This window comes from Maylandia zebra, unplaced genomic scaffold (assembly GCF_041146795.1).
Source record: "Maylandia zebra isolate NMK-2024a unplaced genomic scaffold, Mzebra_GT3a scaffold11, whole genome shotgun sequence".
NCBI classification, from domain to species: Eukaryota; Metazoa; Chordata; class Actinopteri; order Cichliformes; family Cichlidae; genus Maylandia; species Maylandia zebra.
Window position 1 is genome coordinate 9,315,275 of NW_027490041.1, and position 18,365 is coordinate 9,333,639.

Sequence of the window (18,365 nt, forward strand, 5' to 3'; positions counted from 1 at the left end):
GAATATTTCAAGGATAAAAGATCTGATGTCTCAACAGGACCTGGAAAAACTAGTCCATGCATTCATCTTTAGTAGGCTTGATTACTGTAACAGCATCTTTACAGGTCTACCTAAAAAATCAGTCAGACAACTACAGCTCATTCAGAACTCTGCTGCTCGAGTCCTCACTAAGACCAAAAAAGTGGACCACATCAGTCCAGCTCTGAGGTCTTTACACTGGCTGCCTGTCCGTCAGAGGATAGACTTTAAAGTTCTGATGCTGGTCTATAAAGCTCTGAATGGTTTAGGACCAAAATACATCAGTGACCTCCTGACCCAGTATGAACCTTCCAGATCCCTCAGGTCATCTGAATCCGGTCTTTTATCAGTTCCCAGAGTCAGAACCAGACACAGAGAAGCTGCATTCAGCTTTTATGCTCCTTATATCTGGAACAAACTCCCAGAAAGCCTCAGATCAGCTGAAACACTCAGTTTATTTAAATCCAGGTTGAAGACTCACCTGTTCTCAGCTGCATTTGAATAAAGCACCAAATCCACACTTTTAAGCTTAAATTTCAAAACTTACATTAACTACTGATTTTATCTACTGTTCTGATCTGTTTTGATTTTATATACTGTTTTGTTTGTTTGTTTGTTAATTAGTTAGTTTGTTTGCTTGTTTTAATCAATTTTAAATCATGCTTTTTATTTGTTTTTGTTTCTAATGTCTCTGTAAAGCACTTTGAATCACCTTGTTGTTGAATTGTGCTATACAATTAAACTTGCCTTGCCTTGCCATCAGAAGGGCTCAAACCTCCTGCTGTTTCTACTGGACCATAAATTCTACTTTATGATCATCTTCAAAAATAAAAACGTGAGTTTATTTGTGAACTCTGTGAAATGTGTCTGATGTTTAGTTTGAACCAATCCTGTGTCAGCTGCAGCCACATCATTGCCACACATACAAATGGGTGCGTTCCTGTTTAGACCTGCTGGCTGTCAATGGGCTTCATTCCATTTCAGACTGCCGGTGGTCGGCTGTGATCTAAAGTCAACATGGCTCCTGTGTTAGAAGAGCCTCTGATTTTAAACTTTGCACATTTAATAGTTTCTTTCCAACACTGTGGAGCTACCAGCCCAGTATATGTAGCCCACAGTAGATGGAGTTATCAAGCTGGACTGACAAACATCAGGACTCATGTGATCCCTACATGTGGACCTTTCACAGATGGATCCAAGTGCAGATTCAACTCTGCATCACATTTGACTTCAGCTGTTACACACTTTCTAGCTGTGTCACTTCCTGCTTTTTGGATCAGATAGTTTATTCATGTCCACAAATGTTTGGCTGCATGTTTTTATCATCTATATTTCCAGTCTTCATACAGCCAATATTTCATGTGAACTCCAACCTGCCAGCTGCCATCATGTTTTCAGGGTTCATTCAGTGTTGAAATGTAGGACAAACAGCAGCGCATGTTCTCTAAATGTTTGCTGCAGTCATTTTAAATGAAGCTGATACTACATGAGACATTTTCCATATTTACTGTCTTTGAACAGAGAATAATAAAGCCATCAAACATATACAGGATTGTGCAAATACAAACTTCTTTGGTGCATTTGATGACCTGCAGAGGAGAACAAGTCGGGCTTTTCAGCCCTAACACAACCTTTGTTCTCAATACTACAAAACCTTCAAAGGCTGATATGCAAGTTTGCATGAATCACCAACACAGTTGTGTTTGTTTCTAGTATAATTATAAATAAGCTGATCAAATATCTGCTGACTGATTAGATCCTGTATCTATTACAGATGAACTGGATATCACAGCGCATGTTGTTGATCCGTCATATCAAACTAAACCGTGTTGCTGGTGTAAATATCCTCCAATAAAGTCAGATGAGGGCTACTGTTGCCAGGTAACGATGATGTCACACTGGATCTTCTGATCTTTAGCATCGTAGCGCTCGGAGTCTGATGTTGGCTCACGTGTTGTTAAACACCAACATGACGTTCTACTAGTCAAGGCCTCACCTTAACCCACTGATGCTGATCACACAGACCTACTAATAGAACTGTTTTATCAGGGTTTGATGGAGCGTCAGCATTAATGTCACATTTAATCAGACACATTTACATTACAAGCCCACTACAACCATATGGAACTCCAAAGTGTTCAAAATTAAATAAATAAATAAGTCATGATGAAATAAATAACTATGTGAATAAGTAAGACACAGATATGTAATGTGAGAATGATATTGTGAAATAATTGAACACATTTTGAAAAGAAGCTCATTATTGTGAAATATATTGCATTCTGCTATATAAATTTACTTATTATTGTGAAATATTATTTCATGATCATTATTTTTCACAATAACAGAGATTATTCCTGAGGCATTTTATTTATTCCCAGCCGTTTTTAATCCAAATGTCCTTTTTTTCAAAGTCAGTCTTTATTTCAAAATCAAGTTTTTCCCAATGGCCTATTTATTTCATCATTATTACACATTATTTGACCACAAGCAATATTTTCTGGTTTGACGCCGTCTTTGTAGCCAGAAACCAGCTCTCTCCTCGGCTTCCTCCACTACACGCTTCCCCCACGCTGGTCTCCTCTGTCACTATAAAGGGGAGAGTCATGAGCTCCATCACCCTCACCTGTGCCGTCCAACGTCCCGCCACCAGCCTCCACTGCAGCAGGCCAGAGACCACACCCCTGCCACAATAAGTAAAAGTATACCCTTAATGCTAAATATGCTAAATTAACCACTCCCTTTGCCCCTTTGGGATTATTCTTATGCCACTGGGATGTTGACCTTTGACCTTCACATTAGAGAGATGGGCAGACATAATTAGTGTATGAATTTTAAAGTAACAGGTAATAAAGAGAGTGCAGCAAATGTAGTCAGGTTTATTACTCTGTATCACACATGAGTGCCCGAGGGAGGCGGGGCTGACTGGGGAGACACAGGAAACAGAGAGACAGGGCTGACTCGACATGAAACGATGAAACGTGGGACACGGGAACAGAAACTAAACACAGGCTGAAATGAACACTGAGGGAGGGAGAACTAAGATTACTGAGAGCCTGATAAATAAGAAGAACAAAAACCAAGAAAAACAAGAGTCAAAGAAAAGCAAAAACACAAAGCATTGGGCCAGGACCCACTGCTGTGACATTTATATGTGATAAAAACATTAAAAACTGCTCAGATGTTGAAATCTTTCTACGTATACTTTAGGTTCAGCTCTCCAGCCTGGCATTTGGTTAAGCATGATTCAAACATTTGATTTTGTTTAACTGGTTTTAATTATAGTTACTTTTTGTGAACATTTGTTGCAGCATTTAAAAATACATCATTTATTTTCAAACTTTTATTTGATTTAGAGCATCATATTTGACCAACGTAAATGTTTTAATTTCATATAAAATAACTGAAACAGTGAACTAAATATCTGAAATCTTTCCTTCCTTAAAAGTTATAATCCTACTTAAGTTATAGTGCAAACGCTTAAGCAACAAATATACTTGATGCTAATTAATTAATATTTCCCTTTGATGTTGCAACTATGCGGTCACTTCTGTCTTTAAACAAAATAATATTTTCCAGTTACAGAAATCATAAAGTCCAAACTAAAGTGCTACTGTTGCTATATGCATTTTATATAAATCATGGATGATGGTCCTGACATGAAGGAAGAGAAAGTTACAGGTTGCATCCTTTGACTTTGTCTCCGTGCCTTTGGGCGATTTTCAGAAGGACAGATGTTTCTGTTCAATTCTTAAATCAATTTTTTCAAACACAAACACTATTTTAAAGCTTCTAGAGAGTAAAATATTAATGATAATTATAATAACAATAATAAAAACAAAAGCTCTCAGATCCATCAAACCAAGCAGCAGAAAGAACAATAACTGAAGAGAAAACTTTAACCTTGTAGACTTCATTATGTTCCAGCTGCTCTACATACGCTGTGACCTCGAACTTAAGCAGAGCGTAACGTATGTGCAGCTCAATAACTTCATAATCAGACCCTGTGGTATTTAGGCAGCAGAACAACTAAGAATAACAACTACAAATAATGTTTTTAGGTTTCTGTTGTACTGCAAGGTTCTGTACAGGAGAACCAAACCAAGAGCAAATATTACGTCTCATTTACACCTGAGCACGAAGAGCCATCAACATTTAGCAAATTGAATCATCTTTCTTTAGATGCAAGAAGAATCATATAGAAATGAAAAAGTAGAAATAGAAATCCAGAGCAAAGATATCCTCTAATTCAGCGTAGCACATGTGCAGCTGCTGCGATTCACGTAAGCATTCGGCTCGTCGCTGTTGCAGATTTTTCTCTCGCTGTTCTGGCTCACAGCGCTGCAAACACAAAAATAACTAGAAAAATTTGCATTTCCTGCGAAAATGCTCTGTGGATGCCTTAACGCTGAAGATGTCTGCTGAAAAAAGCTGAAAAAATTGAAATTTACAAAAAAAAAAAAAAAAAAAAAAAACTGCCGTTAGCAGGATTTGACCCTGGCCCTCCTGGTCTAAGGGCGGTTATTTAGCTCACTGAGCCAAACTCTTTCTCACAAAGACAAGGTGGAGAGATTGCCAATTTTGTTGAAATGAGCAGAACCTGCTGAGAATTGTGCTGATAAGAGGTGAAAAGGCTGCAAATTTTGCAGAAAAGAGGTGAATAAGCAGAATTTCTGCAGAAACGAGGTGAAAATTCTGCTGAAAAGAGTTCAATCAGCAGAATTTCTGCTGAAAAGAGTCTTTTTCTGAAAACAGCAGAAAAAACTGAAAATTTTGCTGAAAATAGTTCAATCAGCAGAATTTCTGCTGAAATGAGGTGAATGAGCAGAATTCTGCTGAAAAGAGCAGAAGCTGCTGAGAATTATGCTGATAAGAGTTGAAATGGTTGAAGATTTGGCAGAAAAGAGGTAAATCAGCAGAATTTCATCTCATACTCATCTCACTGAGCCAAACCGGTTCTCATATGATACCACTTCTTACAGGGTTCATGTTTACTAAGGCACTACCCAAAAGGCGCAACAAGAGGGCACTCCAACACAAGAGATGACCTACACTGATGCACTTAGTAAACAGTCAGCCCCCTACTTAGCCACTACATAATACAGTGAAATTACAGTATACAAATTTACACAAATACTATGATTTGGCAGAAATACTATGACTTAGTAGTAATACTATAACATAAAAGATTTCCTAAAAAAACTATGAAATTGCAGTAATTATATGACTTGGCAGAGATACTACGTTTTAGCACAAATACAGCAAAGAGGGACTCATCCAGGCTGGAGAAACTGATCAGGAAGGCTAGCTCTGTGGTCGGCATGAAGCTGGACACTCTGGTGACAGTGGCAGAGAAAAGGACATTAAAGAAACTGATGGACATTATGAACAATGCTGGGCATCCTCTGCACACGGCCATAAACAATCAGAAGAGTCTGTTCAGTGACAGGTTGCTTCTCCCAAAGACAAGAACTAACAGACTTAAAAACTCCTTTGTCCCACACGCCATCAAACTGTTTAACTCCTCTCTGGAGGGGAGAGGGAGGGGAAACAGGAGGACAAAGGAGGGGGGAACAACTAAGCTGTAGTGCCTCTTCACCTCACTGTACAATACCTTGTGCAATACTTTTTGTAAATAGTCAACAGTGCAATAGACTCAATACTTGAAATGTGCAATTGTGCAATTCACTTGTATTTTTATTTTTTATTCCTATTTATTCTATTTATCCCCTTTGTATATTTTATTTATATTTGTCTCTGTATTTATATATGTGTGTGTGTGTGTGTGTATATATATATATATATATATAACAATTCTGTAACTGTAACTTCGGTCGTTGCTGTGCTTTTTGGAAGTCGAATTTCCCAGAGGAACCCACCCGAGGGATTAATAAAGTTCTATCTTATCTTATCTTATCTTAAATACTATAACAACGCAGAAATACTATGACTTAGTAGTAATACTTTGCTTAGGCTGCTTCCCCCGCGACCCGGCCTCGGATAAAGCGGATGAAGATGGATGGATGGATGGATGGATGGATAGTAGTAATACTATAACATAACAGTTCAATGTTGTTGCACAAATACCACAATATGGCAGAAATACTATGTTTTAGCACAAATACTGTGATTTGGTATAAATACTATGATTTGGCACACATACTATATTCCGCAGATACACTATAACATAACAGATATTCTACGACTTAGTAGTAATACTATAACATAACAGAATTATAAATTGGGCACAAATACCACGATTTGGCAAAAATATCATGATTCGGCACAAATACGATGACATGGCAAAAATACTATGATTGGGTACAAATACTATGATTTGGCAACAATACTGCACAACTACTGAGATTTGATTGAAATACTATGATTTAGAAGAAATACTATCACTCCATACAAATACGATGCTTTGGGACAAATACTATGTTTTGGTTCCAATACTATGATGTGCAACAAATACTATGATTTGGCACAAGTACTATGATTTAGTACAAATACTATGATTTGGCAGAAATACTATGCCTTAGTAGTAATACTATAACATAAGAGATATACTATGGTTTTGCAGACATACTATCTTTTTGCACAAATACCTTGATTTGGCACAAATGCTGTGATTTAGCAGAAATACTATGATTGGGTACAAATACTATGATTTGGCAATAATACTGCGTTTTAACAACAACTACTGAGATTTGATTGAAATACTATGATTTAGAAGAAATACTATGACTCCATACAAATACGATGCTTTGGCACAAATACTATGATTTGGCACAAGTACTATCATTTAGTACAAATACTATGATTGGGCAGAAGTACTATGTTTCAGTACAAATACTATGATTTGGCAGGAATACTCTGGTTTAGCAGAAATACTCTGATTTAGCAGAAGTACTATCTTTTGGTAGAAATTCCTGCTAAAAGGTACTATTTCTGCGTTTTAGCAGAAATACTGTGATTTGGCATAAATACTATAATTTGGGATAAATACTATGAGTGCCCACTCCGGGTCGGGGATGAGTTCCTGCCCCAAGTGGAGGAGTTCAAGTATCTCGGGGTCTTGTTCGCGAGTGATGGGAGAAGGGAGCCGGAGATCGACAGACGGATTGGGGCTGCAGCTGCAGTAATGCGGACGCTGCACCGGTCCGTCGTGGTGAAGAGGGAGCTGAGTGTAAAAGCGAAGCTCTCAATTTACCGGTCGATCTACGCCCCTACCCTCACCTATGGCCACGAGTTGTGGGTAGTGACCGAAAGAACGAGATCGCGGATACAAGCGGCAGAAATGAGCTTCCTCCGAAGGGTGGCTGGCCTCTCCCTTAGAGATAGGGTGAGAAGTTCGGCCATCCGGGAGGGGCTCAGAGTAGAGCCGCTGCTGCTCCACATCGAAAGGAGTCAGCTGAGGTGGTTCGGGCATCTGACAAGGATGCCCCCTGGGCGCCTCCTGGGTGAGGTGTTCGAGGCATGTCCCACCGGGAGGAGGCCCCGGGGCAGACCCAGGACACGCTGGAGAGATTATATCTCTCGGCTGGCCTGGGAACGCCTTGGTATTCCCCCGGATAAGCTGGAGGAGGTGGCTGGGGAGAGGGAGGTCTGGGCCTCTTTGCTTAGGCTGCTGCCCCCGCGACCCGGCCTCGGATAAAGCGGATGAAAATGGATGGATGGATGGATACTATGATTTGGCACATATAATATATTCAGCACATATATTATAAAATAACAGAAATATTATGATTTGGCCCAAAAACCATGATTTTGCACAAATACCATGATCTTTGCAAAAATACTATGATTTAGCAGAAATACTATGATTTGGCAAAAGTACTAAGATGTAGTAGAAGTACTTTGCTTTAGCAGAAATACTATGATTGAGGAGTAATACTTAAACATAGGAGAAATATTGATACACAGACACACATACACAGAGAGTAAAAGGAACAGGAGCTGTGGAGAGTCTGGGCTTGGTATATGTAGGTCAGTTAAATTAGCTGCACCTGCTGTAGTCAGCCCTTACACACACAGACACAGAGAGAGGTGTGAGTTTTCTTCAGTGTATTTCTGACATTCAGGATTCCCCTCGAACAAATGGCCATAATTTCCTAACCGTAAAGGCTAGAACGGTCATTCAGACATCGTTTTGTTCAGAAGAGATGGGGGGATCTTCAGGTCTTCATAATTCAGAGATAAAATATAAATTATTAAAGATATATGACTTGTAATACACTGTAACTGAGTAGAGGCGAAGCAAAAACTGCCTTGACTTGCTCTCAAACAACCTTTGGTAACTCTAAATCTATATGGAGCATAAAAATCATTCTTTCACCATAAGAAACAGCAGCCTTTGGTGAACAGTCATGGAAATTTTCAGGGCTCTGTGGAAATCCATCAAAAAGATATGATGAGAGAAAAAAGTGCCTCATTTCCAGAATTTGAAATCTGATGAAATCTGAGCGAGGGACAAATTTCCTACCCTCAAACAAGTCTAACTCATCTCAGAACGGTAATAGGTGAGAAAATAATTCTTGAATTGTGAGCATCAGGAGTGTCTGAAGATATATCGGGACAAGCCTTATGTCTTAACTTCGCTTCGTTAAGGAGATATGACAATTTGAAAATGCCTCTCATTAGAGAAATCCAGCGGTGATTTTGAACAAACTCTCCATTGAGTTTATATGGAGAGTTTTCACACTTTGTGTTACTCTGAGGAGATTTGCAAAATATCTATAAGTCCCACAACAATTATAGTGACATTTTCTGAAAGCCAGCAAAAATACCTACGTTTTGATGTATAATTTGTGGGGCTTGAGTGGAAATTGAGCGAGTAGCAAGAAGTTGTTTGGACATGAAGAGAAAATTCAAACAGTTTCACTGTCCCCTCTGAGTTAATTGCATAGCAACCATAGCAACGCATGTATTTTCTCAAAAATCACAATTTTGCAACTGAAGACTTAAAGAGAGATAAGATGAAAACGGTAGAAGATCTGAAAAAGCTGAATCATACAGGAATAGCCCAATCATTTGAGAATGTTTTAAAGTTTGAATGGAGTTTCTAGGTGAAAGTATGAGGAAGTAGTTAAGTTTCAAAGACAAGAAAGTTTTAGCAGATGCCTATTAAGGCATCCATACAATAAAGGGAAACAGGAACTCAATAGTGTGGATGCCTTTGAGGGCATCCACACAAATATCCCCAAAGGTGTGATTTTTGTTTTTTGAATTTTGTTTAACTGGTTTTAATTATAGTTACTTTTTGTGAACATTTGTTGCAGCATTTAAAAATACATCATTTATTTTCAAACTTTTATTTGATTTAGAGCATCATGTTTGACCAACGTAAATGTTTTAATTTCATATAAAATAACTGAAGCAGTGAACTAAATATCTGAAATCTTTCCTTCCTTAAAAGTTATAATCCTACTTAAGTTATAGTGCAAACGCTTAAGCAACAAATATACTTGATGCTAATTAATTAATATTTCCCTTTGATGTTGCAACTATGCGGTCACTTCTGTCTTTAAACAAAATAATATTTTCCAGTTACAGAAATCATAAAGTCCAAACTAAAGTGCTACTGTTGCTATATGCATTTTATATAAATCATGGATGATGGTCCTGACATGAAGGAAGAGAAAGTTACAGGTTGCATCCTTTGACTTTGTCTCCGTGCCTTTGGGCGATTTTCAGAAGGACAGATGTTTCTGTTCAATTCTTAAATCAATTTTTTCAAACACAAACACTATTTTAAAGCTTCTAGAGAGTAAAATATTAATGATGATTATAATAACAATAATAAAAACAAAAGCTCTCAGATCCATCAAACCAAGCAGCAGAAAGAACAATAACTGAAGAGAAAACTTTAACCTTGTAGACTTCATTATGTTCCAGCTGCTCTACATACGCTGTGACCTCGAACTTAAGCAGAGCGTAACGTATGTGCAGCTCAATAACTTCATAATCAGACCCTGTGGTATTTAGGCAGCAGAACAACTAAGAATAACAACTACAAATAATGTTTTTAGGTTTCTGTTGTACTGCAAGGTTCTGTACAGGAGAACCAAACCAAGAGCAAATATTACGTCTCATTTACACCTGAGCACGAAGAGCCATCAACATTTAGCAAATTGAATCATCTTTGTTTAGATGCAAGAAGAATCATATAGAAATGAAAAAGTAGAAATAGAAATCCAGAGCAAAGATATCCTCTAATTCAGCGTAGCACATGTGCAGCTGCTGCGATTCACGTAAGCATTCGGCTCGTCGCTGTTGCAGATTTTTCTCTCGCTGTTCTGGCTCACAGCGCTGCAAACACAAAAATAAATATCCCCAAAGGTGTGAAAGGGAGCTAATTAGTAAGAGTATTGTTACTCTCCGCAGGAGTAGTCCAGCAGTAGAAATCAGTCCAATAACAAGGTGTGTAACATCTAGCAGGGTGACAGAAAAACCCAGGGTAACTTCTAAGGACCTCAACGTCTCTCTCACATTGTGTTTTTTAAACATGCTTCCATTTGTCACTTCAGTCTTTACTCTGAAATACAGGAAGAGAAATCATGGCTGAAACAATTTCTCATGAAACCAGGGGTGTGGTCCAACAGTCAGTTTGGTGAGGAAGGTTCCTAACTGAGAGAAGTGACCCAGAAGTATCTGTGTAGCAGCCACAATGAATCAAGATCATGAGCTTTATTAACTGATCAAAGTCTCTTCTTACATCTTCTGTATCATTCAGTTTGCATTGGTAATGCCCATTATTGTAATGCTTTTTTAAGACGAGCAAAACTTTATTTCACTTTGGGTTAGCTGGGATAAGTGATGGATGGAGGGAATTTTACTTCAGCCACAGAAATCCTAAACAGGAAGGAGGAGCAGAGTTACAGTGGATCACTATCCAGCAGGGAAACAAGGTTTATTTCAATTTCTTGGCCATGAGTGAGATTTACTGAGTGGGCAAATTAGGGAGACGACACCATCAGATCCCGAGCCCTCCATGTGTTAATCAAGAGACGGCTGCTGTGCTACATCCATAAATAATGAATAAATTAGGAGCTAAAGCTGAAAGGACAGTTTATTTGTACCATCTTCACGTGAACACATTCAAGAACATCACAGATGAAGAAACATTAAAAACTTCCACACTACATAAAGCAAGAAAAATAGTTTTTCTTTCAGGTGGTTTCAGAAAAACAGAAACATCAAACATCTCCAAGACTCTCTTTGAAAGAACTAAAAACCTTTGTTCTCATGGTCCAATCATGAGTGAACTCCCCGATGAAGCCTTGTGTGCTAAAACATGTCAGAGTTTTAAAGGTTAAACATGAGTTTCCAAAACGTTTTGCTGGAGAACAATGAACTATTTGACTGAGTTTCAATCATTTACAGACGAGCAAAACCAGGACAGAGAAAAAAAGGACAAAACTGACTCAGTAAAACACAGAAAAGAAGATCCCATGTAGATCTGTATTATGTAGAAGTTCAGCCCAGCAACCAGTTCAGTTCAACACAAGTTTAAATGATTCTATCTGAACTCTGTGGAGCCTGATCTCAAGCTTTTTGAGTCTGACCAGAGGAAACCAGAGGATCTTTCTGTGTCTTCAGATTCACTGTGATCCAGTGATGGGAGTGATTTCAGCCCTGAGTGATCGCGCTGATGTTTGCACAGAGCAGACAATGAGGTGAATGTTTGGGCACATTGGTAACAGTGAAACAGTTTATTAGTAACGTGGGATCGTTTGTGTGCAGAGTATGAACTGAGATTCCTGAAGCTCTTGTCACACTGGTCACAGCTGTAGTTTCCTTCCATGTGTCCACGTTCATGAATGTTACGATTACCTGACTGTGAGAAGCTTCTCTCACAGTGTCTGCACTTGTATGGTTTCTCTCCTGTGTGGACTCGTTTGTGTGATTTAAGCTGACCTGCAGTGGTGAAGGATGACCCACACTGATCACAGAGGTGCTTTTTAACCCCACTGTGAATCAGTTCATGTTGTTTTAAGTGATCCGATGTGGTGAAGCTTCTCCCACATTCTTTGCAGTATTTCAGTTTGTCTCCAGTGTGTCTACGTTGATGTCTTTTTAGGGTCTTTTGCCGACTGAAAGTTTTTCCACAGAGGTCACAATGAAAGTCTTTCCCACCACCACAGTGATGACAGGGTTGAGAACTGGATCCATCTGTGTCGCTCTGCTTCTAAACAAAGACACAAAGACCGTGTAAGTCAGTCCTTCAACATTTGTATCCTGAACGTCGCCTGAAATAAAGAGCATCTCTGCAGACGTCCAACTACATTTGACTGTTTCAGTTAACACACTCAGTTTACTGGGCTGCAATAACTACAATACTACCATCATAATACTACAGTAATACTAAAATCATAACTGAAAGGAAAATCTGAATAATCACTCAGAGCTGCTTTTCCATGCAGTAGAATTGCTAACATGCTAACACAGTTTAATGAGCAGAGTTGTTCCAAACAGTCAGGCTAAAATGACAAGATAACAATATAAATACATACCTCACAGTAGCTGCACTTGTAGAGTCTCTTTCTGGTGTGGATCTGTTGGTGTCGTCTCAGGTGATGTGGAGCTTTAAAAGTCTTCTCACACAGGTCACATTGATAAGGTCTCTCCTCAGTGTGGGTAAATATGTGTCGTTGTAAGTCTGCGTCTGTTGTAAAGTATTTGCCACACTGTTCACAGCAGTACACATCATGTCTGGTGTGAATGCGTAGGTGTATATTTCGGTGCCCTCTCCGGCTGAAAGTTTTTCCACAGATGTCACAGCTGTATGGCTTAATTCCAGAGTGGGTAACTAGATGCTTCTGTAAGCTGCTACTGTGAGTAAAAGCTCTGCCACACTGATCACAGCTGTACGCTTTAACTCCACTGTGGATGAGTTGGTGTTGTTTTAGGGAACCCTTCAAGGAAAAAGACTTTCCACACAAGTCACAGCTGAACGGTCTCTCTCCAGTGTGGATGACCTGATGCTGTTTTAGTGAAGCCTTCTGAGTAAAACCCTTCCCACACTCGTCACAGCTGTATGGCTTAAATCCAGAGTGGGTAACTAGATGACTCTGTAAGCTGCTACTTTGAGTAAAAGCTCTGCCACACTGATCACAGCTGTACGCTTTAACTCCACTGTGGATGAGTTGGTGTCTTTTTAGGGAACGCTTGAAGGAAAAAGACTTTCCACACAAGTCACAGCTGAACGGTCTCTCTCCAGTGTGGATGACCTGATGCCGTTTTAGTTTAGCCCTCACAGTAAAACCCTTCCCACACTCGTCACAGGTGTGTGTTTTCTCTCCCTTTCTTCTGTGAGGTTTGTCGGCCTCCTGAGAGCGCTGACTTCTGGCTCCATGTTGGTCCTGCAGTGACAGAGATACAAACAGAGGCAGTGAGTGAAATGCAGTCGTGGAACAAACTCAACCTTCAAACTCCATTAACACTAGTTTTAAACCTGAAGGTGGAGCGTGGCACCAAACACCTTAAAGGTCTCTTATCCCCACCTGCTGGTAGTTCTAACACATTACATCCAACCTGCTGTTAAAGATAATTCATGACTGTTCAAACACTAAAATCATGCACACACACACACACACACACACACACACACACACACACACACACACACACACACACACACACACACACATTATTTTATAATTTAGATTATTTTGTTGTTTCCTATTACATATTTCTATAATTTGTATAGATTTATACAGAATTATTCAGTGATAATAAATCCTATGTTTGTTTATTCTAAAGGAACCCCGTTAGCTTCCAGCTTCCACAACAGATGTTGCTCGTCTTCCGTCAAATACTCACATAAAATATTACACAATAAAGTGGATTCAAGATATCCACATAATTTCACTCTTACATCCACAGTGAGGTTTCACAATTGTTCAAACATAAGCAATCAATAATAATAATAATAATATCAATAACATTGAGGCACATTACACAAATTTCAAAAACAAATCATGTCTTACAATATTTACAACAACTAAAAGCTCTGTAAATCGGCTTTTAAGTCTTCATTGAAGTTTTGAATAATTCTCTAATTTTTTAAGGCAACTTATTCCACTTAAAAGTTGCTCTAAATGTAACAGTTTTACAAAACGTTACTTTTAACTCGAGCATTTACTAAATTGCAGCTTGTTGAAAACTGTGTAATATGATGATGTATTTCATCTGGATACTGCAGCTGAGCAGAATAAATGTGGTGTGTTTAACAGAATTGCTTTCTTTAGAACTACAAGTAAGCCATAGAATATTTTAGCCTGTACAGGAAGCCAAGAAAGGTTATTATGCATTTTATCAATATTAGTATAGTATGAACATCTTCACACTAATCTGGACGCCTTATTCTGGACTAACTGAAGTCTGTTAAGATCTGTCTTATTAGCTGCTGACCAAATGATTGAACAATACTCCAGATGAGACATTACTAGTGCATTAATGACATCTTTCATAATGAAGAAGTGATACACAAAGAGCATTTCATAGCCATAGCGATGCCTTGTCGGCAGAGTTATGTGACATTAGTGATGTTTGTACTTTCAGCGTTAACTTGGTTTTAAAGCCTTTAAAATATATGTCGTTCAATAGTCGACCTTCATCTGACAGAGAATGTGATGATTTTGTGGATAATTAAAGTCAGTCATATATCCACAAACACAACAAGCTGAAAGTCAGTGATGCTGCTCGGTTTGCAGTCCTGAACATCACGGCACAAGCAGGATCCACTGCACTGTTAATGTTAGCTGTGTTATATTGCTGCCTCTGTTCGGTGGTGTCGAGCCAAACGCACTTTAACGTGTGTTTGAACGAGCTGACGGTTCACTCGTTAAGCTGAAAGAAAGATGCTTTAATCACAGCAGTCACACATGTGTCCACTGCACCATCTGGAACTCTTCTTGTTTACACTCGTAATAACACAAACACTAAATCCTGCTTCTCTGGTGCTGTTGTGTAGCAGTGTGTACACCTGAGACTGTCACCTGTCTGTCTGTCCTGCACTCTCTCTCTGTTTCTTTCTCTCTGATTGTGGAATAAAAGTATGAACATGTGTTTATAAGTTACACTTGTGTTTGAATCCTGCAGCTTATCACACATTTGATTTCCATGTGTGACGACTGCAAGTGTCCAGAGTGAGGACAGACTGAGGGAGCCACTGCTGCACATCATCTGTGAGGCTTTGCAGCCCTGATGATCCACCAGGACAAACTCAGCAGTGTGTGAGGAAGAGGAGGAGGAAGAGCCAGCAGCAGCTGACAGATGGAGAGAATAGACAGACTGTTCCCTGTTTGTGAAGGACTGCTAGGAAAGTTTAACATAACTGTCTGTGCTGAATCAGTCTTATTAGGTAATGTTCAAATAATGTGATCATCCCAGTGTTTCCAGTGTGGGAGAAAGTACTCAGGGCCTTCAAGTTACACACTATGAAAGGCAGCAACAAGTTTAATGTTCAGAAACCTAAAGTCTGTATCAGCAGCAGGATGGAGCTAAAAATAAATGTTGGTTTCAGTTCTATGAAGCTTTGAGTATTTTGGATCAGTAGCTGCTGTGTTTGTTGCATCACATTGCTGTAACTGTTTATATGCTTTATATATTCTGAGCTAAGTTGATCTATAGTGTTACATCATATTCTATAAGGATGTTATGTGTTTGTAGACTTTCTGCCCAGTTTGACCCATTTAGCAGAAGTCAGCCTGTTTAAGGCTCTGATATCTATTCTGTGTGACTTAAAGCAGTTATGACATGGTCTGATTTTCTCACCCAATAAAGGAATATTTCATATATCAGTCTACTCTTCATTCTATCAGACACAGTTATCACAGCTCCTACATTTGCTTTTTACACATATATGTAAGCACTGAGCCAAATTTAGTACCAACATATTAAATGAACAATATTTGTCTCTTATATATGATACATCTGTATACACACTGTCACAGATACTTGTCTGTGAGTGAAGTGATTAATATAATAACTATAATATTGGCCATATTATATTTACATTACCACAGTGAGATGACTTTAGTCTCATGAACAACATCAGCTAATTGTTATTTACAGCTAATCTTAAACGACTGTTCAGCACAGAAATGAAGCCCAACAATCATGTTTCACAGTCCTGTGGTCTCAGCCTCAGATACTCATCAAATCACACAGAGCTCATGTAGAAACAAATGAACTAAATATGTTCTCCTTCATTTCTGTCAAACAAAGCTGTATGAAACGTTTCCAGCTGTTAGTATCATGGTTGCTAGGCAACCTGGGCAGCGCGACGGAGGCTAGACGTCCCATTTCACGAGCCTACGAGCCTCGCACTTCGGCCTTAGCGGTCTTTGAGTACGCGGCCCTTGAGGACTTTAAAGCTGCAGAACCTGAATCGGGATACAGCCATGATGATCTCCAGCCTCGTGCTCGCCAACATTCTCACCTGAGTTAAGAAGACGATCACTGAAATGGTCTCAGCAGGTCCTTTGATGACAGCAATGAAATGCAGTGGTAAGGCTTTTTGGGGATTAAGTTCGTTTTCATGGCAAAGAAGGACGATGCAGTTCATCTGATCACTCCTCATAACATTCTGGAGTGCAGGCAAAATGCTATTATAAAAACTTAAGCAGCAACTTCTCCAGGTTCCAATATTTATGCAATTCTCAAACCTTTTGGCCACGACTGTATAACCTCTTCTGAAGTTTAGTGGATATTATACATGGTTATGCTCAGGATGTGTCGGCCAGTTTCCACTGGAAACGCCTTTTGGTTAAACTGTCAGCGAGGAATTTGCATTTGCACTGTTACATTTTTATATAACTTTAATGCACATAAACAACAGCTGCTTGTTTCAGTGAAAATACATTGATGGGTTTTTAATAAAGTTGTGCAGCTGTAAAGTATTTTGTCTGGTGTCAATTCTATCGTCAGCTACATCGTTATGGCAAATGTTCAAATGTATATGGTGATAAATATCTTTGGTCATATGGTCCTGCTCTGTCTGTCACCTTCTGTGTTGAGCTCATTGTTTCCTCTGTAGTGGCTGAGCTGAGTCCAAGTAGCTGAAAATGTTCCTCTGCTGCTCCGTCAGACTCTCCTCCTCCTGCTGATGAGCTGGGACACAAAACAGATCTTTGTTAGGCTCCACACTGCACTGAAGAGTCAAAGTGTCTCTATGTTCATCTGACAAGTAAAAGAACACATTTTTGTTTCCCGAGGTGGGCAACTTGTTGGAAACAAACACAAAAGGTTTGAGCACTGATACCTGCCATTGCTGGCATTGAAAGATGCAACGCCAGCAATGTGGATTGTCAAGACTCAAACCAATCATCAAGCAAAGACAACAGGGATCATTTGTTTCTGTTTATTTAGCATTCACAGCATTTGTAGTTGCCTTCTGTGCAGGGGAAGTCCACGCACACTGTGTGGTACCGCCATCCGCAGAAGGTGCATTCAACCTCTGTAAGAGAAACGAGGTTGTCTGAGACTGAAATGATATTCACTAAAGAAGTGGTGATTTGTAAAACTTCAAGTGTATGATAAGGTGAAAACAAATACACAACTGCATGTCATGTAGTTGAAGGTTTTTTTCTTTTGGAAGACCGGAAAACACTGAAAGTTACAAATTAGTCCTTTATTTATCCAGGTAAAAAAAAATCTCATTGAGATTAAAAATCTCATTTCCAAGAGAGACCTGGCGTCATGGCAACACCAGTCACATACCACACAGGTATATAACATTTAAAACAAACACAATATCCCAACATGTGTAACAAATGTATTGTGCTTGAAACAAATTCAGAATAGGTGATAAAGCAGCTGCACATGTGTGTCACGAGTAACTCTGGCTGTATAACAAACAGAAACAAGTGATCTGCTGTCTTTGCTCAATGGTTGGTTTGAGTCTTGACAATCCACATTGCTGCCATCTTTCAATATGTTGAATGCACCAGTGTAAGTGCAGCCACTCAGACTCAATGTGTTCATAGAAACAGGCGCAGATGTGTCACGAGTTCATCCAGCAGTAGCTATGGCACTTGGCCACAGGGGGCAGCAGTGGACTGACCTGCATTCGAGACTGCTCCAGCTGCTCTGTGACAGTCAGTAGATCTGCTACAAATTGCAGATCATATGCAAGTTTTGGAAATGACATTATAAATATTCCTAACTCAGCCACGGCAGCATTGTTGATGTATTACCTATATACTACAAATTATTCCACCTGCTGAAAAGTGGATCTAATGTGGGCGGACTCACACTTAGCAAATAAACCTGTGATGTGAGAATGTAATCAAACTGTTGATCAGAGGCAAAGTAATTTAAAGTTTATGATGCTATCGTCT

General features: G+C 39.2%; 1 long non-coding RNA gene across 1 annotated transcript in view; it reads right to left on the reverse strand.

The window, feature by feature from the left end:
• Positions 1–17,132, reverse strand: part of LOC143415866 (uncharacterized) — a 350,735-nt gene extending 333,603 nt beyond the window's left edge. The window contains exon 1 of the long non-coding RNA XR_013096286.1: positions 17,031–17,132. This is a non-coding gene — a long non-coding RNA (uncharacterized LOC143415866). The remainder of the gene's footprint in view (positions 1–17,030) is intronic.
• Positions 17,133–18,365: the final 1,233 nt, after the last annotated feature.